Here is a 20,000-nt window from a genome sequence, read left to right as displayed (position 1 = left end):
TGTATAAAGTTTAATTAATCTCCCAATAGTTTGCCGGGAAACATCGATTATTCCGATCTAGAAAGAGACAGAGACAGTCGATCCGCGTTATGTTAAATATTTCAAGGTTCCCGATTCCATAAAATTATAAAAAGTATACGGCTGTGTAGCGGGGACCAAAACGAGTAATTTCATGTATAAAGTTTAATTAATATCCCATTAGTTTGCCGGGAAACATCGATTATTCCGATCTAGAAAGAGACAGAGACAGTCGATCCGCGTTATGTTAAATATTTCAAGGTTCCCGATTCCACAAAATTATAAAAAGTATACGGCTGTGTAGCAGGGATCAAAACGAGTAATTTCGTGTATAAAGTTTAATTAATATCCCATTAGTTTGCCGGGAAACATCGATTATTCCGATCTAGAAAGAGACAGAGACAGTCGATCCGCGTTATGTTAAATATTTCAAGGTTCCCGATTCCACAAAATTATAAAAAGTATACGGCTGTGTAGCGGGGATCAGAACGAGTAATTTCATGTATAAAGTTTAATTAAACTCCCAATAGTTTGCCGGGAAACATCGATTCTTCCGATCTAGAAAGAGACAGAGACAGTCGATCCGCGTTATGATAAATATTTCGAGGTTCCCGATTCCACAAAATTATAAAAAGTATACGGCTGTGTAGCGGGGACCAAAACGAGTAATTTCATGTATAAAGTTTAATTAAACTCCCAATAGTTTGCCGGGAAACATCGATTCTTCCGATCTAGAAAGAGACAGAGACAGTCGATCCGCGTTATGATAAATATTTCGAGGTTCCCGATTCCACAAAATTATAAAAAGTATACGGCTGTGTAGCGGGGATCAGAACGAGTAATTTCATGTATAAAGTTTAATTAAACTCCCAATAGTTTGCCGGGAAACATCGATTCTTCCGATCTAGAAAGAGACAGAGACAGTCGATCCGCGTTATGTTAAATATTTCAAGGTTCCCGATTCCACAAAATTATAAAAAGTATACGGCTGTGTAGCGGGGATCAAAACGAGTAATTTCATGTATAAAGTTTAATTAAACTTCCAATAGTTTGTCGGGAAACATCGATAGTTCGATCGCGCGAGAGAGACAGAGAAACGAACAGACTTCTTTTCGATTTACGGCTAAAATAAATTTTTCTAATTTTTTTCAATAACATATTCTTGCTTAGATAACTTTTTTACATAGGGATTAAGCATTTAGAACGATATAATGTTTAAAATAAGGGCACTTTACTCTTGACATTTTACGGTTTTTTCAATTTTCTGAAAAATCCTATCATTAGATTTTTTTAAAAATACGATATTCTTGCTTAACTAACGTTTCTACATAGGGATTAAGCATTTAGAACGAAATCTAATGTCAGAAAATGGCACTTTACTCTTGACATTTTTCGGTTTTTTCAATTTTCTGGAAAATCGTATCATTAGATTTTTTTAAAAATACGATATTCTTGCTTAACTAACGTTTTTACATAGGGATTAAGCATTTAGAACGAAATCTAATGTAGGAAAATGGTACTTTACTCTTGATCGGTACGTTGGGACTTTGAAAATATTCGGGGGTTCCAATCGCTCGTCTGTTGCATCATAGCGCGTCTCGGCGCAATCGACCGATTCGCTCGATCCATTATTTTCGATTTACGGCTAAAATAAATTTTTCTAATTTTTTTCAATAACATATTCCTGCTTAAATAACTTTTTTACATAGGGATTAAGCATTTAGAACGATACATTGTTTAAAATAAGGGCACTTTACTCTTGACACTTTTCGGTTTTTTCAATTTTCTGAAAAATCCTATCATTAGATTTTTTTAAAAATACGATATTCTTGCTTAACTAACGTTTCTACATAGGGATTAAGCATTTAGAACGAAATCTAATGTCAGAAAATGGCACTTTACTCTTGACATTTTTCGGTTTTTTCAATTTTCTGGAAAATCCTATCATTAGATTTTTTTTAAAATACGATATTCTTGCTTAACTAACGTTTTTACATAGGGATTAAGCATTTAGAACGAAATCTAATGTAGGAAAATGGTACTTTACTCTTGATCGGTACGTTGGGACTTTGAAAATATTCGGGCGTTCCAATCGCTCGTCTGTTGCATCATAGCGCGTCTCGGCGCAATCGACCGATTCGCTCGATCCATTATTTTCGATTTACGGCTAAAATAAATTTTTCTAATTTTTTTCAATAACATATTCCTGCTTAAATAACTTTTTTACATAGGGATTAAGCATTTAGAACGATACATTGTTTAAAATAAGGGCACTTTACTCTTGACATTTTACGGTTTTTTCAATCTTCTGAAAAATCCTATCATTAGATTTTTTTAAAAATACGATATTCTTGCTTAACTAACGTTTCTACATAGGGATTAAGCATTTAGAACGAAATCTAATGTCAGAAAATGGCACTTTACTCTTGACATTTTTCGGTTTTTTCAATTTTCTGGAAAATCCTATCATTAGATTTTTTTAAAAATACGATATTCTTGCTTAACTAACGTTTCTACATAGGGATTAAGCATTTAGAACGAAATCTAATGTAGGAAAATGGTACTTTACTCTTGATCGGTACGTTGGGACTTTGAAAATATTCGGGCGTTCCAATCGCTCGTCTGTTGCATCATAGCGCGTCTCGGCGCAATCGAGCGATTCGCTCGATCCATTATTTTCGATTTACGGCTAAAATAAATTTTTCTAATTTTTTTCAATAACATATTCCTGCTTAAATAACTTTTTTACATAGGGATTAAGCATTTAGAACGATACATTGTTTAAAATAAGGGCACTTTACTCTTGACATTTTACGGTTTTTTCAATTTTCTGAAAAATCCTATCATTAGATTTTTTTAAAAATACGATATTCTTGCTTAACTAACGTTTCTACATAGGGATTAAGCATTTAGAACGAAATCTAATGTCAGAAAATGGCACTTTACTCTTGACATTTTTCGGTTTTTTCAATTTTCTGGAAAATCCTATCATTAGATTTTTTTAAAAATACGATATTCTTGCTTAACTAACGTTTTTACATAGGGATTAAGCATTTAGAACGAAATCTAATGTAGGAAAATGGTACTTTACTCTTGATCGGTACGTTGGGACTTTGAAAATATTCGGGCGTACGCGGCGCGCTCGGCGCTTCGAACAGCTCCGGTGTCCCCATTATTTTCGATTTACGGCTAAAATAAATTTTTCTAATTTTTTTCAATAACATATTCCTGCTTAAATAACTTTTTTACATAGGGATTAAGCATTTAGAACGATACATTGTTTAAAGTAAGGGCACTTTACTCTTGACATTTTACGGTTTTTTCAATTTTCTGAAAAATCCTATCATTAGATTTTTTTAAAAATACGATATTCTTGCTTAACTAACGTTTATACATAGGGATTAAGCATTTAGAACGAAATCTAATGTCAGAAAATGGCACTTTACTCTTGACATTTTTCGGTTTTTTCAATTTTCTGGAAAATCCTATCATTAGATTTTTTTAAAAATACGATATTCTTGCTTAACTAACGTTTCTACATAGGGATTAAGCATTTAGAACGAAATCTAATGTCAGAAAATGGCACTTTACTCTTGACATTTTTCGGTTTTTTCAATTTTCTGGAAAATCCTATCATTAGATTTTTTTTAAAATACGATATTCTTGCTTAACTAACGTTTTTACATAGGGATTAAGCATTTAGAACGAAATCTAATGTAGGAAAATGGTACTTTACTCTTGATCGGTACGTTGGGACTTTGAAAATATTCGGGCGTTCCAATCGCTCGTCTGTTGCATCATAGCGCGTCTCGGCGCAATCGACCGATTCGCTCGATCCATTATTTTCGATTTACGGCTAAAATAAATTTTTCTAATTTTTTTCAATAACATATTCCTGCTTAAATAACTTTTTTACATAGGGATTAAGCATTTAGAACGATACATTGTTTAAAATAAGGGCACTTTACTCTTGACATTTTACGGTTTTTTCAATCTTCTGAAAAATCCTATCATTAGATTTTTTTAAAAATACGATATTCTTGCTTAACTAACGTTTCTACATAGGGATTAAGCATTTAGAACGAAATCTAATGTCAGAAAATGGCACTTTACTCTTGACATTTTTCGGTTTTTTCAATTTTCTGGAAAATCCTATCATTAGATTTTTTTAAAAATACGATATTCTTGCTTAACTAACGTTTCTACATAGGGATTAAGCATTTAGAACGAAATCTAATGTAGGAAAATGGTACTTTACTCTTGATCGGTACGTTGGGACTTTGAAAATATTCGGGCGTTCCAATCGCTCGTCTGTTGCATCATAGCGCGTCTCGGCGCAATCGACCGATTCGCTCGATCCATTATTTTCGATTTACGGCTAAAATAAATTTTTCTAATTTTTTTCAATAACATATTCCTGCTTAAATAACTTTTTTACATAGGGATTAAGCATTTAGAACGATACATTGTTTAAAATAAGGGCACTTTACTCTTGACACTTTTCGGTTTTTTCAATTTTCTGAAAAATCCTATCATTAGATTTTTTTAAAAATACGATATTCTTGCTTAACTAACGTTTCTACATAGGGATTAAGCATTTAGAACGAAATCTAATGTCAGAAAATGGCACTTTACTCTTGACATTTTTCGGTTTTTTCAATTTTCTGGAAAATCCTATCATTAGATTTTTTTTAAAATACGATATTCTTGCTTAACTAACGTTTTTACATAGGGATTAAGCATTTAGAACGAAATCTAATGTAGGAAAATGGTACTTTACTCTTGATCGGTACGTTGGGACTTTGAAAATATTCGGGCGTTCCAATCGCTCGTCTGTTGCATCATAGCGCGTCTCGGCGCAATCGACCGATTCGCTCGATCCATTATTTTCGATTTACGGCTAAAATAAATTTTTCTAATTTTTTTCAATAACATATTCCTGCTTAAATAACTTTTTTACATAGGGATTAAGCATTTAGAACGATACATTGTTTAAAATAAGGGCACTTTACTCTTGACATTTTACGGTTTTTTCAATCTTCTGAAAAATCCTATCATTAGATTTTTTTAAAAATACGATATTCTTGCTTAACTAACGTTTCTACATAGGGATTAAGCATTTAGAACGAAATCTAATGTCAGAAAATGGCACTTTACTCTTGACATTTTTCGGTTTTTTCAATTTTCTGGAAAATCCTATCATTAGATTTTTTTAAAAATACGATATTCTTGCTTAACTAACGTTTCTACATAGGGATTAAGCATTTAGAACGAAATCTAATGTAGGAAAATGGTACTTTACTCTTGATCGGTACGTTGGGACTTTGAAAATATTCGGGCGTTCCAATCGCTCGTCTGTTGCATCATAGCGCGTCTCGGCGCAATCGAGCGATTCGCTCGATCCATTATTTTCGATTTACGGCTAAAATAAATTTTTCTAATTTTTTTCAATAACATATTCCTGCTTAAATAACTTTTTTACATAGGGATTAAGCATTTAGAACGATACATTGTTTAAAATAAGGGCACTTTACTCTTGACATTTTACGGTTTTTTCAATTTTCTGAAAAATCCTATCATTAGATTTTTTTAAAAATACGATATTCTTGCTTAACTAACGTTTCTACATAGGGATTAAGCATTTAGAACGAAATCTAATGTCAGAAAATGGCACTTTACTCTTGACATTTTTCGGTTTTTTCAATTTTCTGGAAAATCCTATCATTAGATTTTTTTAAAAATACGATATTCTTGCTTAACTAACGTTTTTACATAGGGATTAAGCATTTAGAACGAAATCTAATGTAGGAAAATGGTACTTTACTCTTGATCGGTACGTTGGGACTTTGAAAATATTCGGGCGTACGCGGCGCGCTCGGCGCTTCGAACAGCTCCGGTGTCCCCATTATTTTCGATTTACGGCTAAAATAAATTTTTCTAATTTTTTTCAATAACATATTCCTGCTTAAATAACTTTTTTACATAGGGATTAAGCATTTAGAACGATACATTGTTTAAAGTAAGGGCACTTTACTCTTGACATTTTACGGTTTTTTCAATTTTCTGAAAAATCCTATCATTAGATTTTTTTAAAAATACGATATTCTTGCTTAACTAACGTTTCTACATAGGGATTAAGCATTTAGAACGAAATCTAATGTCAGAAAATGGCACTTTACTCTTGACATTTTTCGGTTTTTTCATTTTTCTGGAAAATCCTATCATTAGATTTTTTTTAAAATACGATATTCTTGCTTAACTAACGTTTTTACATAGGGATTAAGCATTTAGAACGAAATCTAATGTAGGAAAATGGTACTTTACTCTTGATCGGTACGTTGGGACTTTGAAAATATTCGGGCGTTCCAATCGCTCGTCTGTTGCATCATAGCGCGTCTCGGCGCAATCGACCGATTCGCTCGATCCATTATTTTCGATTTACGGCTAAAATAAATTTTTCTCATTTTATTCAATAACATATTCTTGCTTAGATAACTTTTTTACATAGGGATTAAGCATTTAGAACGATATAATGTTTAAAATAAGGGCACTTTACTCTTGACATTTTACGGTTTTTTCAATTTTCTGAAAAATCCTATCATTAGATTTTTTTAAAAATACGATATTCTTGCTTAACTAACGTTTCTACATAGGGATTAAGCATTTAGAACGAAATCTAATGTCAGAAAATGGCACTTTACTCTTGACATTTTTCGGTTTTTTCAATTTTCTGGAAAATCCTATCATTAGATTTTTTTAAAAATACGATATTCTTGCTTAACTAACGTTTCTACATAGGGATTAAGCATTTAGAACGAAATCTAATGTAGGAAAATGGTACTTTACTCTTGATCGGTACGTTGGGACTTTGAAAATATTCGGGCGTTCCAATCGCTCGTCTGTTGCATCATAGCGCGTCTCGGCGCAATCGAGCGATTCGCTCGATCCATTATTTTCGATTTACGGCTAAAATAAATTTTTCTAATTTTTTTCAATAACATATTCCTGCTTAAATAACTTTTTTACATAGGGATTAAGCATTTAGAACGATACATTGTTTAAAATAAGGGCACTTTACTCTTGACATTTTACGGTTTTTTCAATTTTCTGAAAAATCCTATCATTAGATTTTTTTAAAAATACGATATTCTTGCTTAACTAACGTTTCTACATAGGGATTAAGCATTTAGAACGAAATCTAATGTCAGAAAATGGCACTTTACTCTTGACATTTTTCGGTTTTTTCAATTTTCTGGAAAATCCTATCATTAGATTTTTTTAAAAATACGATATTCTTGCTTAACTAACGTTTTTACATAGGGATTAAGCATTTAGAACGAAATCTAATGTAGGAAAATGGTACTTTACTCTTGATCGGTACGTTGGGACTTTGAAAATATTCGGGCGTACGCGGCGCGCTCGGCGCTTCGAACAGCTCCGGAGTCCCCATTATTTTCGATTTACGGCTAAAATAAATTTTTCTAATTTTTTTCAATAACATATTCCTGCTTAAATAACTTTTTTACATAGGGATTAAGCATTTAGAACGATACATTGTTTAAAGTAAGGGCACTTTACTCTTGACATTTTACGGTTTTTTCAATTTTCTGAAAAATCCTATCATTAGATTTTTTTAAAAATACGATATTCTTGCTTAACTAACGTTTCTACATAGGGATTAAGCATTTAGAACGAAATCTAATGTCAGAAAATGGCACTTTACTCTTGACATTTTTCGGTTTTTTCAATTTTCTGGAAAATCCTATCATTAGATTTTTTTAAAAATACGATATTCTTGCTTAACTAACGTTTCTACATAGGGATTAAGCATTTAGAACGAAATCTAATGTCAGAAAATGGCACTTTACTCTTGACATTTTTCGGTTTTTTCAATTTTCTGGAAAATCCTATCATTAGATTTTTTTTAAAATACGATATTCTTGCTTAACTAACGTTTTTACATAGGGATTAAGCATTTAGAACGAAATCTAATGTAGGAAAATGGTACTTTACTCTTGATCGGTACGTTGGGACTTTGAAAATATTCGGGCGTTCCAATCGCTCGTCTGTTGCATCATAGCGCGTCTCGGCGCAATCGACCGATTCGCTCGATCCATTATTTTCGATTTACGGCTAAAATAAATTTTTCTAATTTTTTTCAATAACATATTCCTGCTTAAATAACTTTTTTACATAGGGATTAAGCATTTAGAACGATACATTGTTTAAAATAAGGGCACTTTACTCTTGACATTTTACGGTTTTTTCAATCTTCTGAAAAATCCTATCATTAGATTTTTTTAAAAATACGATATTCTTGCTTAACTAACGTTTCTACATAGGGATTAAGCATTTAGAACGAAATCTAATGTCAGAAAATGGCACTTTACTCTTGACATTTTTCGGTTTTTTCAATTTTCTGGAAAATCCTATCATTAGATTTTTTTAAAAATACGATATTCTTGCTTAACTAACGTTTCTACATAGGGATTAAGCATTTAGAACGAAATCTAATGTAGGAAAATGGTACTTTACTCTTGATCGGTACGTTGGGACTTTGAAAATATTCGGGCGTTCCAATCGCTCGTCTGTTGCATCATAGCGCGTCTCGGCGCAATCGACCGATTCGCTCGATCCATTATTTTCGATTTACGGCTAAAATAAATTTTTCTAATTTTTTTCAATAACATATTCCTGCTTAAATAACTTTTTTACATAGGGATTAAGCATTTAGAACGATACATTGTTTAAAATAAGGGCACTTTACTCTTGACACTTTTCGGTTTTTTCAATTTTCTGAAAAATCCTATCATTAGATTTTTTTAAAAATACGATATTCTTGCTTAACTAACGTTTCTACATAGGGATTAAGCATTTAGAACGAAATCTAATGTCAGAAAATGGCACTTTACTCTTGACATTTTTCGGTTTTTTCAATTTTCTGGAAAATCCTATCATTAGATTTTTTTTAAAATACGATATTCTTGCTTAACTAACGTTTTTACATAGGGATTAAGCATTTAGAACGAAATCTAATGTAGGAAAATGGTACTTTACTCTTGATCGGTACGTTGGGACTTTGAAAATATTCGGGCGTTCCAATCGCTCGTCTGTTGCATCATAGCGCGTCTCGGCGCAATCGAGCGATTCGCTCGATCCATTATTTTCGATTTACGGCTAAAATAAATTTTTCTAATTTTTTTCAATAACATATTCCTGCTTAAATAACTTTTTTACATAGGGATTAAGCATTTAGAACGATACATTGTTTAAAATAAGGGCACTTTACTCTTGACATTTTACGGTTTTTTCAATTTTCTGAAAAATCCTATCATTAGATTTTTTTAAAAATACGATATTCTTGCTTAACTAACGTTTCTACATAGGGATTAAGCATTTAGAACGAAATCTAATGTCAGAAAATGGCACTTTACTCTTGACATTTTTCGGTTTTTTCAATTTTCTGGAAAATCCTATCATTAGATTTTTTTAAAAATACGATATTCTTGCTTAACTAACGTTTTTACATAGGGATTAAGCATTTAGAACGAAATCTAATGTAGGAAAATGGTACTTTACTCTTGATCGGTACGTTGGGACTTTGAAAATATTCGGGCGTACGCGGCGCGCTCGGCGCTTCGAACAGCTCCGGAGTCCCCATTATTTTCGATTTACGGCTAAAATAAATTTTTCTAATTTTTTTCAATAACATATTCCTGCTTAAATAACTTTTTTACATAGGGATTAAGCATTTAGAACGATACATTGTTTAAAGTAAGGGCACTTTACTCTTGACATTTTACGGTTTTTTCAATTTTCTGAAAAATCCTATCATTAGATTTTTTTAAAAATACGATATTCTTGCTTAACTAACGTTTCTACATAGGGATTAAGCATTTAGAACGAAATCTAATGTCAGAAAATGGCACTTTACTCTTGACATTTTTCGGTTTTTTCATTTTTCTGGAAAATCCTATCATTAGATTTTTTTTAAAATACGATATTCTTGCTTAACTAACGTTTTTACATAGGGATTAAGCATTTAGAACGAAATCTAATGTAGGAAAATGGTACTTTACTCTTGATCGGTACGTTGGGACTTTGAAAATATTCGGGCGTTCCAATCGCTCGTCTGTTGCATCATAGCGCGTCTCGGCGCAATCGACCGATTCGCTCGATCCATTATTTTCGATTTACGGCTAAAATAAATTTTTCTCATTTTATTCAATAACATATTCTTGCTTAGATAACTTTTTTACATAGGGATTAAGCATTTAGAACGATATAATGTTTAAAATAAGGGCACTTTACTCTTGACATTTTACGGTTTTTTCAATTTTCTGAAAAATCCTATCATTAGATTTTTTTAAAAATACGATATTCTTGCTTAACTAACGTTTCTACATAGGGATTAAGCATTTAGAACGAAATCTAATGTCAGAAAATGGCACTTTACTCTTGACATTTTTCGGTTTTTTCAATTTTCTGGAAAATCCTATCATTAGATTTTTTTAAAAATACGATATTCTTGCTTAACTAACGTTTCTACATAGGGATTAAGCATTTAGAACGAAATCTAATGTAGGAAAATGGTACTTTACTCTTGATCGGTACGTTGGGACTTTGAAAATATTCGGGCGTTCCAATCGCTCGTCTGTTGCATCATAGCGCGTCTCGGCGCAATCGAGCGATTCGCTCGATCCATTATTTTCGATTTACGGCTAAAATAAATTTTTCTAATTTTTTTCAATAACATATTCCTGCTTAAATAACTTTTTTACATAGGGATTAAGCATTTAGAACGATACATTGTTTAAAATAAGGGCACTTTACTCTTGACATTTTACGGTTTTTTCAATTTTCTGAAAAATCCTATCATTAGATTTTTTTAAAAATACGATATTCTTGCTTAACTAACGTTTCTACATAGGGATTAAGCATTTAGAACGAAATCTAATGTCAGAAAATGGCACTTTACTCTTGACATTTTTCGGTTTTTTCAATTTTCTGGAAAATCGTATCATTAGATTTTTTGAAAAATACGATATTCTTGCTTAACTAACGTTTTTACATAGGGATTAAGCATTTAGAACGATGCATTGTTTAAAGTAAGGGCACTTTACTCTTGACATTTTACGGTTTTTTCAATTTTCTGAAAAATCCTATCATTAGATTTTTTTAAAAATACGATATTCTTGCTTAACTAACGTTTCTACATAGGGATTAAGCATTTAGAACGAAATCTAATGTCAGAAAATGGCACTTTACTCTTGACATTTTTCGGTTTTTTCAATTTTCTGGAAAATCCTATCATTAGATTTTTTTAAAAATACGATATTCTTGCTTAACTAACGTTTTTACATAGGGATTAAGCATTTAGAACGAAATCTAATGTAGGAAAATGGTACTTTACTCTTGATCGGTACGTTGGGACTTTGAAAATATTCGGGCGTTCCAATCGCTCGTCTGTTGCATCATAGCGCGTCTCGGCGCAATCGAGCGATTCGCTCGACCCATTATTTTCGATTTACGGCTAAAATAAATTTTTCTCATTTTATTCAATAACATATTCTTGCTTAGATAACTTTTTTACATAGGGATTAAGCATTTAGAACGATATAATGTTTAAAATAAGGGCACTTTACTCTTGACATTTTACGGTTTTTTCAATTTTCTGAAAAATCCTATCATTAGATTTTTTTAAAAATACGATATTCTTGCTTAACTAACGTTTCTACATAGGGATTAAGCATTTAGAACGAAATCTAATGTCAGAAAATGGCACTTTACTCTTGACATTTTTCGGTTTTTTCAATTTTCTGGAAAATCCTATCATTAGATTTTTTTAAAAATACGATATTCTTGCTTAACTAACGTTTCTACATAGGGATTAAGCATTTAGAACGAAATCTAATGTAGGAAAATGGTACTTTACTCTTGATCGGTACGTTGGGACTTTGAAAATATTCGGGCGTTCCAATCGCTCGTCTGTTGCATCATAGCGCGTCTCGGCGCAATCGAGCGATTCGCTCGACCCATTATTTTCGATTTACGGCTAAAATAAATTTTTCTCATTTTATTCAATAACATATTCTTGCTTAGATAACTTTTTTACATAGGGATTAAGCATTTAGAACGATATAATGTTTAAAATAAGGGCACTTTACTCTTGACATTTTACGGTTTTTTCAATTTTCTGAAAAATCCTATCATTAGATTTTTTTAAAAATACGATATTCTTGCTTAACTAACGTTTCTACATAGGGATTAAGCATTTAGAACGAAATCTAATGTCAGAAAATGGCACTTTACTCTTGACATTTTTCGGTTTTTTCAATTTTCTGGAAAATCCTATCATTAGATTTTTTTAAAAATACGATATTCTTGCTTAACTAACGTTTCTACATAGGGATTAAGCATTTAGAACGAAATCTAATGTAGGAAAATGGTACTTTACTCTTGATCGGTACGTTGGGACTTTGAAAATATTCGGGCGTTCCAATCGCTCGTCTGTTGCATCATAGCGCGTCTCGGCGCAATCGAGCGATTCGCTCGACCCATTATTTTCGATTTACGGCTAAAATAAATTTTTCTCATTTTATTCAATAACATATTCTTGCTTAGATAACTTTTTTACATAGGGATTAAGCATTTAGAACGATATAATGTTTAAAATAAGGGCACTTTACTCTTGACATTTTTCGGTTTTTTCAATTTTCTGGAAAATCCTATCATTAGATTTTTTTAAAAATACGATATTCTTGCTTAACTAACGTTTCTACATAGGGATTAAGCATTTAGAACGAAATCTAATGTCAGAAAATGGCACTTTACTCTTGACATTTTTCGGTTTTTTCATTTTTCTGGAAAATCCTATCATTAGATTTTTTTTAAAATACGATATTCTTGCTTAACTAACGTTTTTACATAGGGATTAAGCATTTAGAACGAAATCTAATGTAGGAAAATGGTACTTTACTCTTGATCGGTACGTTGGGACTTTGAAAATATTCGGGGGTTCCAATCGCTCGTCTGTTGCATCATAGCGCGTCTCGGCGCAATCGACCGATTCGCTCGATCCATTATTTTCGATTTACGGCTAAAATAAATTTTTCTAATTTTTTTCAATAACATATTCCTGCTTAAATAACTTTTTTACATAGGGATTAAGCATTTAGAACGATACATTGTTTAAAATAAGGGCACTTTACTCTTGACATTTTACGGTTTTTTCAATTTTCTGAAAAATCCTATCATTAGATTTTTTTAAAAATACGATATTCTTGCTTAACTAACGTTTCTACATAGGGATTAAGCATTTAGAACGAAATCTAATGTCAGAAAATGGCACTTTACTCTTGACATTTTTCGGTTTTTTCATTTTTCTGGAAAATCCTATCATTAGATTTTTTTAAAAATACGATATTCTTGCTTAACTAACGTTTTTACATAGGGATTAAGCATTTAGAACGAAATCTAATGTAGGAAAATGGTACTTTACTCTTGATCGGTACGTTGGGACTTTGAAAATATTCGGGCGTTCCAATCGCTCGTCTGTTGCATCATAGCGCGTCTCGGCGCAATCGACCGATTCGCTCGATCCATTATTTTCGATTTACGGCTAAAATAAATTTTTCTAATTTTTTTCAATAACATATTCCTGCTTAAATAACTTTTTTACATAGGGATTAAGCATTTAGAACGATACATTGTTTAAAATAAGGGCACTTTACTCTTGACATTTTACGGTTTTTTCAATCTTCTGAAAAATCCTATCATTAGATTTTTTTAAAAATACGATATTCTTGCTTAACTAACGTTTCTACATAGGGATTAAGCATTTAGAACGAAATCTAATGTCAGAAAATGGCACTTTACTCTTGACATTTTTCGGTTTTTTCAATTTTCTGGAAAATCCTATCATTAGATTTTTTTAAAAATACGATATTCTTGCTTAACTAACGTTTCTACATAGGGATTAAGCATTTAGAACGAAATCTAATGTAGGAAAATGGTACTTTACTCTTGATCGGTACGTTGGGACTTTGAAAATATTCGGGCGTTCCAATCGCTCGTCTGTTGCATCATAGCGCGTCTCGGCGCAATCGAGCGATTCGCTCGATCCATTATTTTCGATTTACGGCTAAAATAAATTTTTCTAATTTTTTTCAATAACATATTCCTGCTTAAATAACTTTTTTACATAGGGATTAAGCATTTAGAACGATACATTGTTTAAAATAAGGGCACTTTACTCTTGACATTTTACGGTTTTTTCAATTTTCTGAAAAATCCTATCATTAGATTTTTTTAAAAATACGATATTCTTGCTTAACTAACGTTTCTACATAGGGATTAAGCATTTAGAACGAAATCTAATGTCAGAAAATGGCACTTTACTCTTGACATTTTTCGGTTTTTTCAATTTTCTGGAAAATCCTATCATTAGATTTTTTTTAAAATACGATATTCTTGCTTAACTAACGTTTTTACATAGGGATTAAGCATTTAGAACGAAATCTAATGTAGGAAAATGGTACTTTACTCTTGATCGGTACGTTGGGACTTTGAAAATATTCGGGCGTTCCAATCGCTCGTCTGTTGCATCATAGCGCGTCTCGGCGCAATCGACCGATTCGCTCGATCCATTATTTTCGATTTACGGCTAAAATAAATTTTTCTAATTTTTTTCAATAACATATTCCTGCTTAAATAACTTTTTTACATAGGGATTAAGCATTTAGAACGATACATTGTTTAAAATAAGGGCACTTTACTCTTGACATTTTACGGTTTTTTCAATTTTCTGAAAAATCCTATCATTAGATTTTTTTAAAAATACGATATTCTTGCTTAACTAACGTTTCTACATAGGGATTAAGCATTTAGAACGAAATCTAATGTCAGAAAATGGCACTTTACTCTTGACATTTTTCGGTTTTTTCATTTTTCTGGAAAATCCTATCATTAGATTTTTTTTAAAATACGATATTCTTGCTTAACTAACGTTTTTACATAGGGATTAAGCATTTAGAACGAAATCTAATGTAGGAAAATGGTACTTTACTCTTGATCGGTACGTTGGGACTTTGAAAATATTCGGGCGTTCCAATCGCTCGTCTGTTGCATCATAGCGCGTCTCGGCGCAATCGACCGATTCGCTCGATCCATTATTTTCGATTTACGGCTAAAATAAATTTTTCTAATTTTTTTCAATAACATATTCCTGCTTAAATAACTTTTTTACATAGGGATTAAGCATTTAGAACGATACATTGTTTAAAATAAGGGCACTTTACTCTTGACATTTTACGGTTTTTTCAATCTTCTGAAAAATCCTATCATTAGATTTTTTGAAAAATACGATATTCTTGCTTAACTAACGTTTCTACATAGGGATTAAGCATTTAGAACGAAATCTAATGTCAGAAAATGGCACTTTACTCTTGACATTTTTCGGTTTTTTCAATTTTCTGGAAAATCCTATCATTAGATTTTTTTAAAAATACGATATTCTTGCTTAACTAACGTTTTTACATAGGGATTAAGCATTTAGAACGAAATCTAATGTAGGAAAATGGTACTTTACTCTTGATCGGTACGTTGGGACTTTGAAAATATTCGGGCGTTCCAATCGCTCGTCTGTTGCATCATAGCGCGTCTCGGCGCAATCGACCGATTCGCTCGATCCATTATTTTCGATTTACGGCTAAAATAAATTTTTCTAATTTTTTTCAATAACATATTCCTGCTTAAATAACTTTTTTACATAGGGATTAAGCATTTAGAACGATACATTGTTTAAAATAAGGGCACTTTACTCTTGACATTTTACGGTTTTTTCAATCTTCTGAAAAATCCTATCATTAGATTTTTTTAAAAATACGATATTCTTGCTTAACTAACGTTTCTACATAGGGATTAAGCATTTAGAACGAAATCTAATGTCAGAAAATGGCACTTTACTCTTGACATTTTTCGGTTTTTTCAATTTTCTGGGAAATCCTATCATTAGATTTTTTTAAAAATACGATATTCTTGCTTAACTAACGTTTCTACATAGGGATTAAGCATTTAGAACGAAATCTAATGTCAGAAAATGGCACTTTACTCTTGACATTTTTCGGTTTTTTCATTTTTCTGGAAAATCCTATCATTAGATTTTTTTTAAAATACGATATTCTTGCTTAACTAACGTTTTTACATAGGGATTAAGCATTTAGAACGAAATCTAATGTAGGAAAATGGTACTTTACTCTTGATCGGTACGTTGGGACTTTGAAAATATTCGGGCGTTCCAATCGCTCGTCTGTTGCATCATAGCGCGTCTCGGCGCAATCGACCGATTCGCTCGATCCATTATTTTCGATTTACGGCTAAAATAAATTTTTTTAATTTTTTTCAATAACATATTCCTGCTTAAATAACTTTTTTACATAGGGATTAAGCATTTAGAACGATACATTGTTTAAAATAAGGGCACTTTACTCTTGACATTTTACGGTTTTTTCAATTTTCTGAAAAATCCTATCATTAGATTTTTTTAAAAATACGATATTCTTGCTTAACTAACGTTTCTACATAGGGATTAAGCATTTAGAACGAAATCTAATGTCAGAAAATGGCACTTTACTCTTGACATTTTTCGGTTTTTTCAATTTTCTGGAAAATCCTATCATTAGATTTTTTTAAAAATACGATATTCTTGCTTAACTAACGTTTTTACATAGGGATTAAGCATTTAGAACGAAATCTAATGTAGGAAAATGGTACTTTACTCTTGATCGGTACGTTGGGACTTTGAAAATATTCGGGGGTTCCAATCGCTCGTCTGTTGCATCATAGCGCGTCTCGGCGCAATCGACCGATTCGCTCGATCCATTATTTTCGATTTACGGCTAAAATAAATTTTTCTAATTTTTTTCAATAACATATTCCTGCTTAAATAACTTTTTTACATAGGGATTAAGCATTTAGAACGATACATTGTTTAAAGTAAGGGCACTTTACTCTTGACATTTTACGGTTTTTTCAATTTTCTGAAAAATCCTATCATTAGATTTTTTTAAAAATACGATATTCTTGCTTAACTAACGTTTCTACATAGGGATTAAGCATTTAGAACGAAATCTAATGTCAGAAAATGGCACTTTACTCTTGACATTTTTCGGTTTTTTCAATTTTCTGGAAAATCGTATCATTAGATTTTTTTAAAAATACGATATTCTTGCTTAACTAACGTTTTTACATAGGGATTAAGCATTTAGAACGAAATCTAATGTAGGAAAATGGTACTTTACTCTTGATCGGTACGTTGGGACTTTGAAAATATTCGGGGGTTCCAATCGCTCGTCTGTTGCATCATAGCGCGTCTCGGCGCAATCGACCGATTCGCTCGATCCATTATTTTCGATTTACGGCTAAAATAAATTTTTCTAATTTTTTTCAATAACATATTCCTGCTTAAATAACTTTTTTACATAGGGATTAAGCATTTAGAACGATGCATTGTTTAAAGTAAGGGCACTTTACTCTTGACATTTTACGGTTTTTTCAATTTTCTGAAAAATCCTATCATTAGATTTTTTTAAAAATACGATATTCTTGCTTAACTAACGTTTCTACATAGGGATTAAGCATTTAAAACGAAATCTAATGTCAGAAAATGGCACTTTACTCTTGACATTTTTCGGTTTTTTCAATTTTCTGGAAAATCCTATCATTAGATTTTTTTAAAAATACGATATTCTTGCTTAACTAACGTTTTTACATAGGGATTAAGCATTTAGAACGAAATCTAATGTAGGAAAATGGTACTTTACTCTTGATCGGTACGTTGGGACTTTGAAAATATTCGGGCGTACGCGGCGCGCTCGGCGCTTCGAACAGCTCCGGTGTCCCCATTATTTTCGATTTACGGCTAAAATAAATTTTTCTAATTTTTTTCAATAACATATTCCTGCTAAAATAACTTTTTTACATAGGGATTAAGCATTTAGAACGATACATTGTTTAAAATAAGGGCACTTTACTCTTGACATTTTACGGTTTTTTCAATTTTCTGAAAAATCCTATCATTAGATTTTTTTAAAAATACGATATTCTTGCTTAACTAACGTTTCTACATAGGGATTAAGCATTTAGAACGAAATCTAATGTCAGAAAATGGCACTTTACTCTTGACATTTTTCGGTTTTTTCAATTTTCTGGAAAATCGTATCATTAGATTTTTTTAAAAATACGATATTCTTGCTTAACTAACGTTTTTACATAGGGATTAAGCATTTAGAACGAAATCTAATGTAGGAAAATGGTACTTTACTCTTGATCGGTACGTTGGGACTTTGAAAATATTCGGGGGTTCCAATCGCTCGTCTGTTGCATCATAGCGCGTCTCGGCGCAATCGACCGATTCGCTCGATCCATTATTTTCGATTTACGGCTAAAATAAATTTTTCTAATTTTTTTCAATAACATATTCCTGCTTAAATAACTTTTTTACATAGGGATTAAGCATTTAGAACGATACATTGTTTAAAGTAAGGGCACTTTACTCTTGACATTTTACGGTTTTTTCAATTTTCTGAAAAATCCTATCATTAGATTTTTTTAAAAATACGATATTCTTGCTTAACTAACGTTTCTACATAGGGATTAAGCATTTAGAACGAAATCTAATGTCAGAAAATGGCACTTTACTCTTGACATTTTTCGGTTTTTTCAATTTTCTGGAAAATCGTATCATTAGATTTTTTTAAAAATACGATATTCTTGCTTAACTAACGTTTTTACATAGGGATTAAGCATTTAGAACGAAATCTAATGTAGGAAAATGGTACTTTACTCTTGATCGGTACGTTGGGACTTTGAAAATATTCGGGGGTTCCAATCGCTCGTCTGTTGCATCATAGCGCGTCTCGGCGCAATCGACCGATTCGCTCGATCCATTATTTTCGATTTACGGCTAAAATAAATTTTTCTAATTTTTTTCAATAACATATTCCTGCTTAAATAACTTTTTTACATAGGGATTAAGCATTTAGAACGATGCATTGTTTAAAGTAAGGGCACTTTACTCTTGACATTTTACGGTTTTTTCAATTTTCTGAAAAATCCTATCATTAGATTTTTTTAAAAATACGATATTCTTGCTTAACTAACGTTTCTACATAGGGATTAAGCATTTAAAACGAAATCTAATGTCAGAAAATGGCACTTTACTCTTGACATTTTTCGGTTTTTTCAATTTTCTGGAAAATCCTATCATTAGATTTTTTTAAAAATACGATATTCTTGCTTAACTAACGTTTTTACATAGGGATTAAGCATTTAGAACGAAATCTAATGTAGGAAAATGGTACTTTACTCTTGATCGGTACGTTGGGACTTTGAAAATATTCGGGCGTACGCGGCGCGCTCGGCGCTTCGAACAGCTCCGGTGTCCCCATTATTTTCGATTTACGGCTAAAATAAATTTTTCTAATTTTTTTCAATAACATATTCCTGCTAAAATAACTTTTTTACATAGGGATTAAGCATTTAGAACGATACATTGTTTAAAATAAGGGCACTTTACTCTTGACATTTTACGGTTTTTTCAATTTTCTGAAAAATCCTATCATTAGATTTTTTTAAAAATACGATATTCTTGCTTAACTAACGTTTCTACATAGGGATTAAGCATTTAGAACGAAATCTAATGTCAGAAAATGGCACTTTACTCTTGACATTTTTCGGTTTTTTCAATTTTCTGGAAAATCGTATCATTAGATTTTTTTAAAAATACGATATTCTTGCTTAACTAACGTTTTTACATAGGGATTAAGCATTTAGAACGAAATCTAATGTAGGAAAATGGTACTTTACTCTTGATCGGTACGTTGGGACTTAGAAAATATTCGGCCGTACGCGGCGCGTCTCGGCGCTTCGAACAGCTCCGGTGTCCCCATTATTTTCGATTTACGGCTAAAATAAATTTTTCT

Source organism: Megalopta genalis, unplaced genomic scaffold (assembly GCF_051020955.1).
Source record: "Megalopta genalis isolate 19385.01 unplaced genomic scaffold, iyMegGena1_principal scaffold0166, whole genome shotgun sequence".
NCBI lineage: Eukaryota > Metazoa > Arthropoda > Insecta > Hymenoptera > Halictidae > Megalopta > Megalopta genalis.
Note: the sequence above shows the minus strand (reverse complement) of the source record.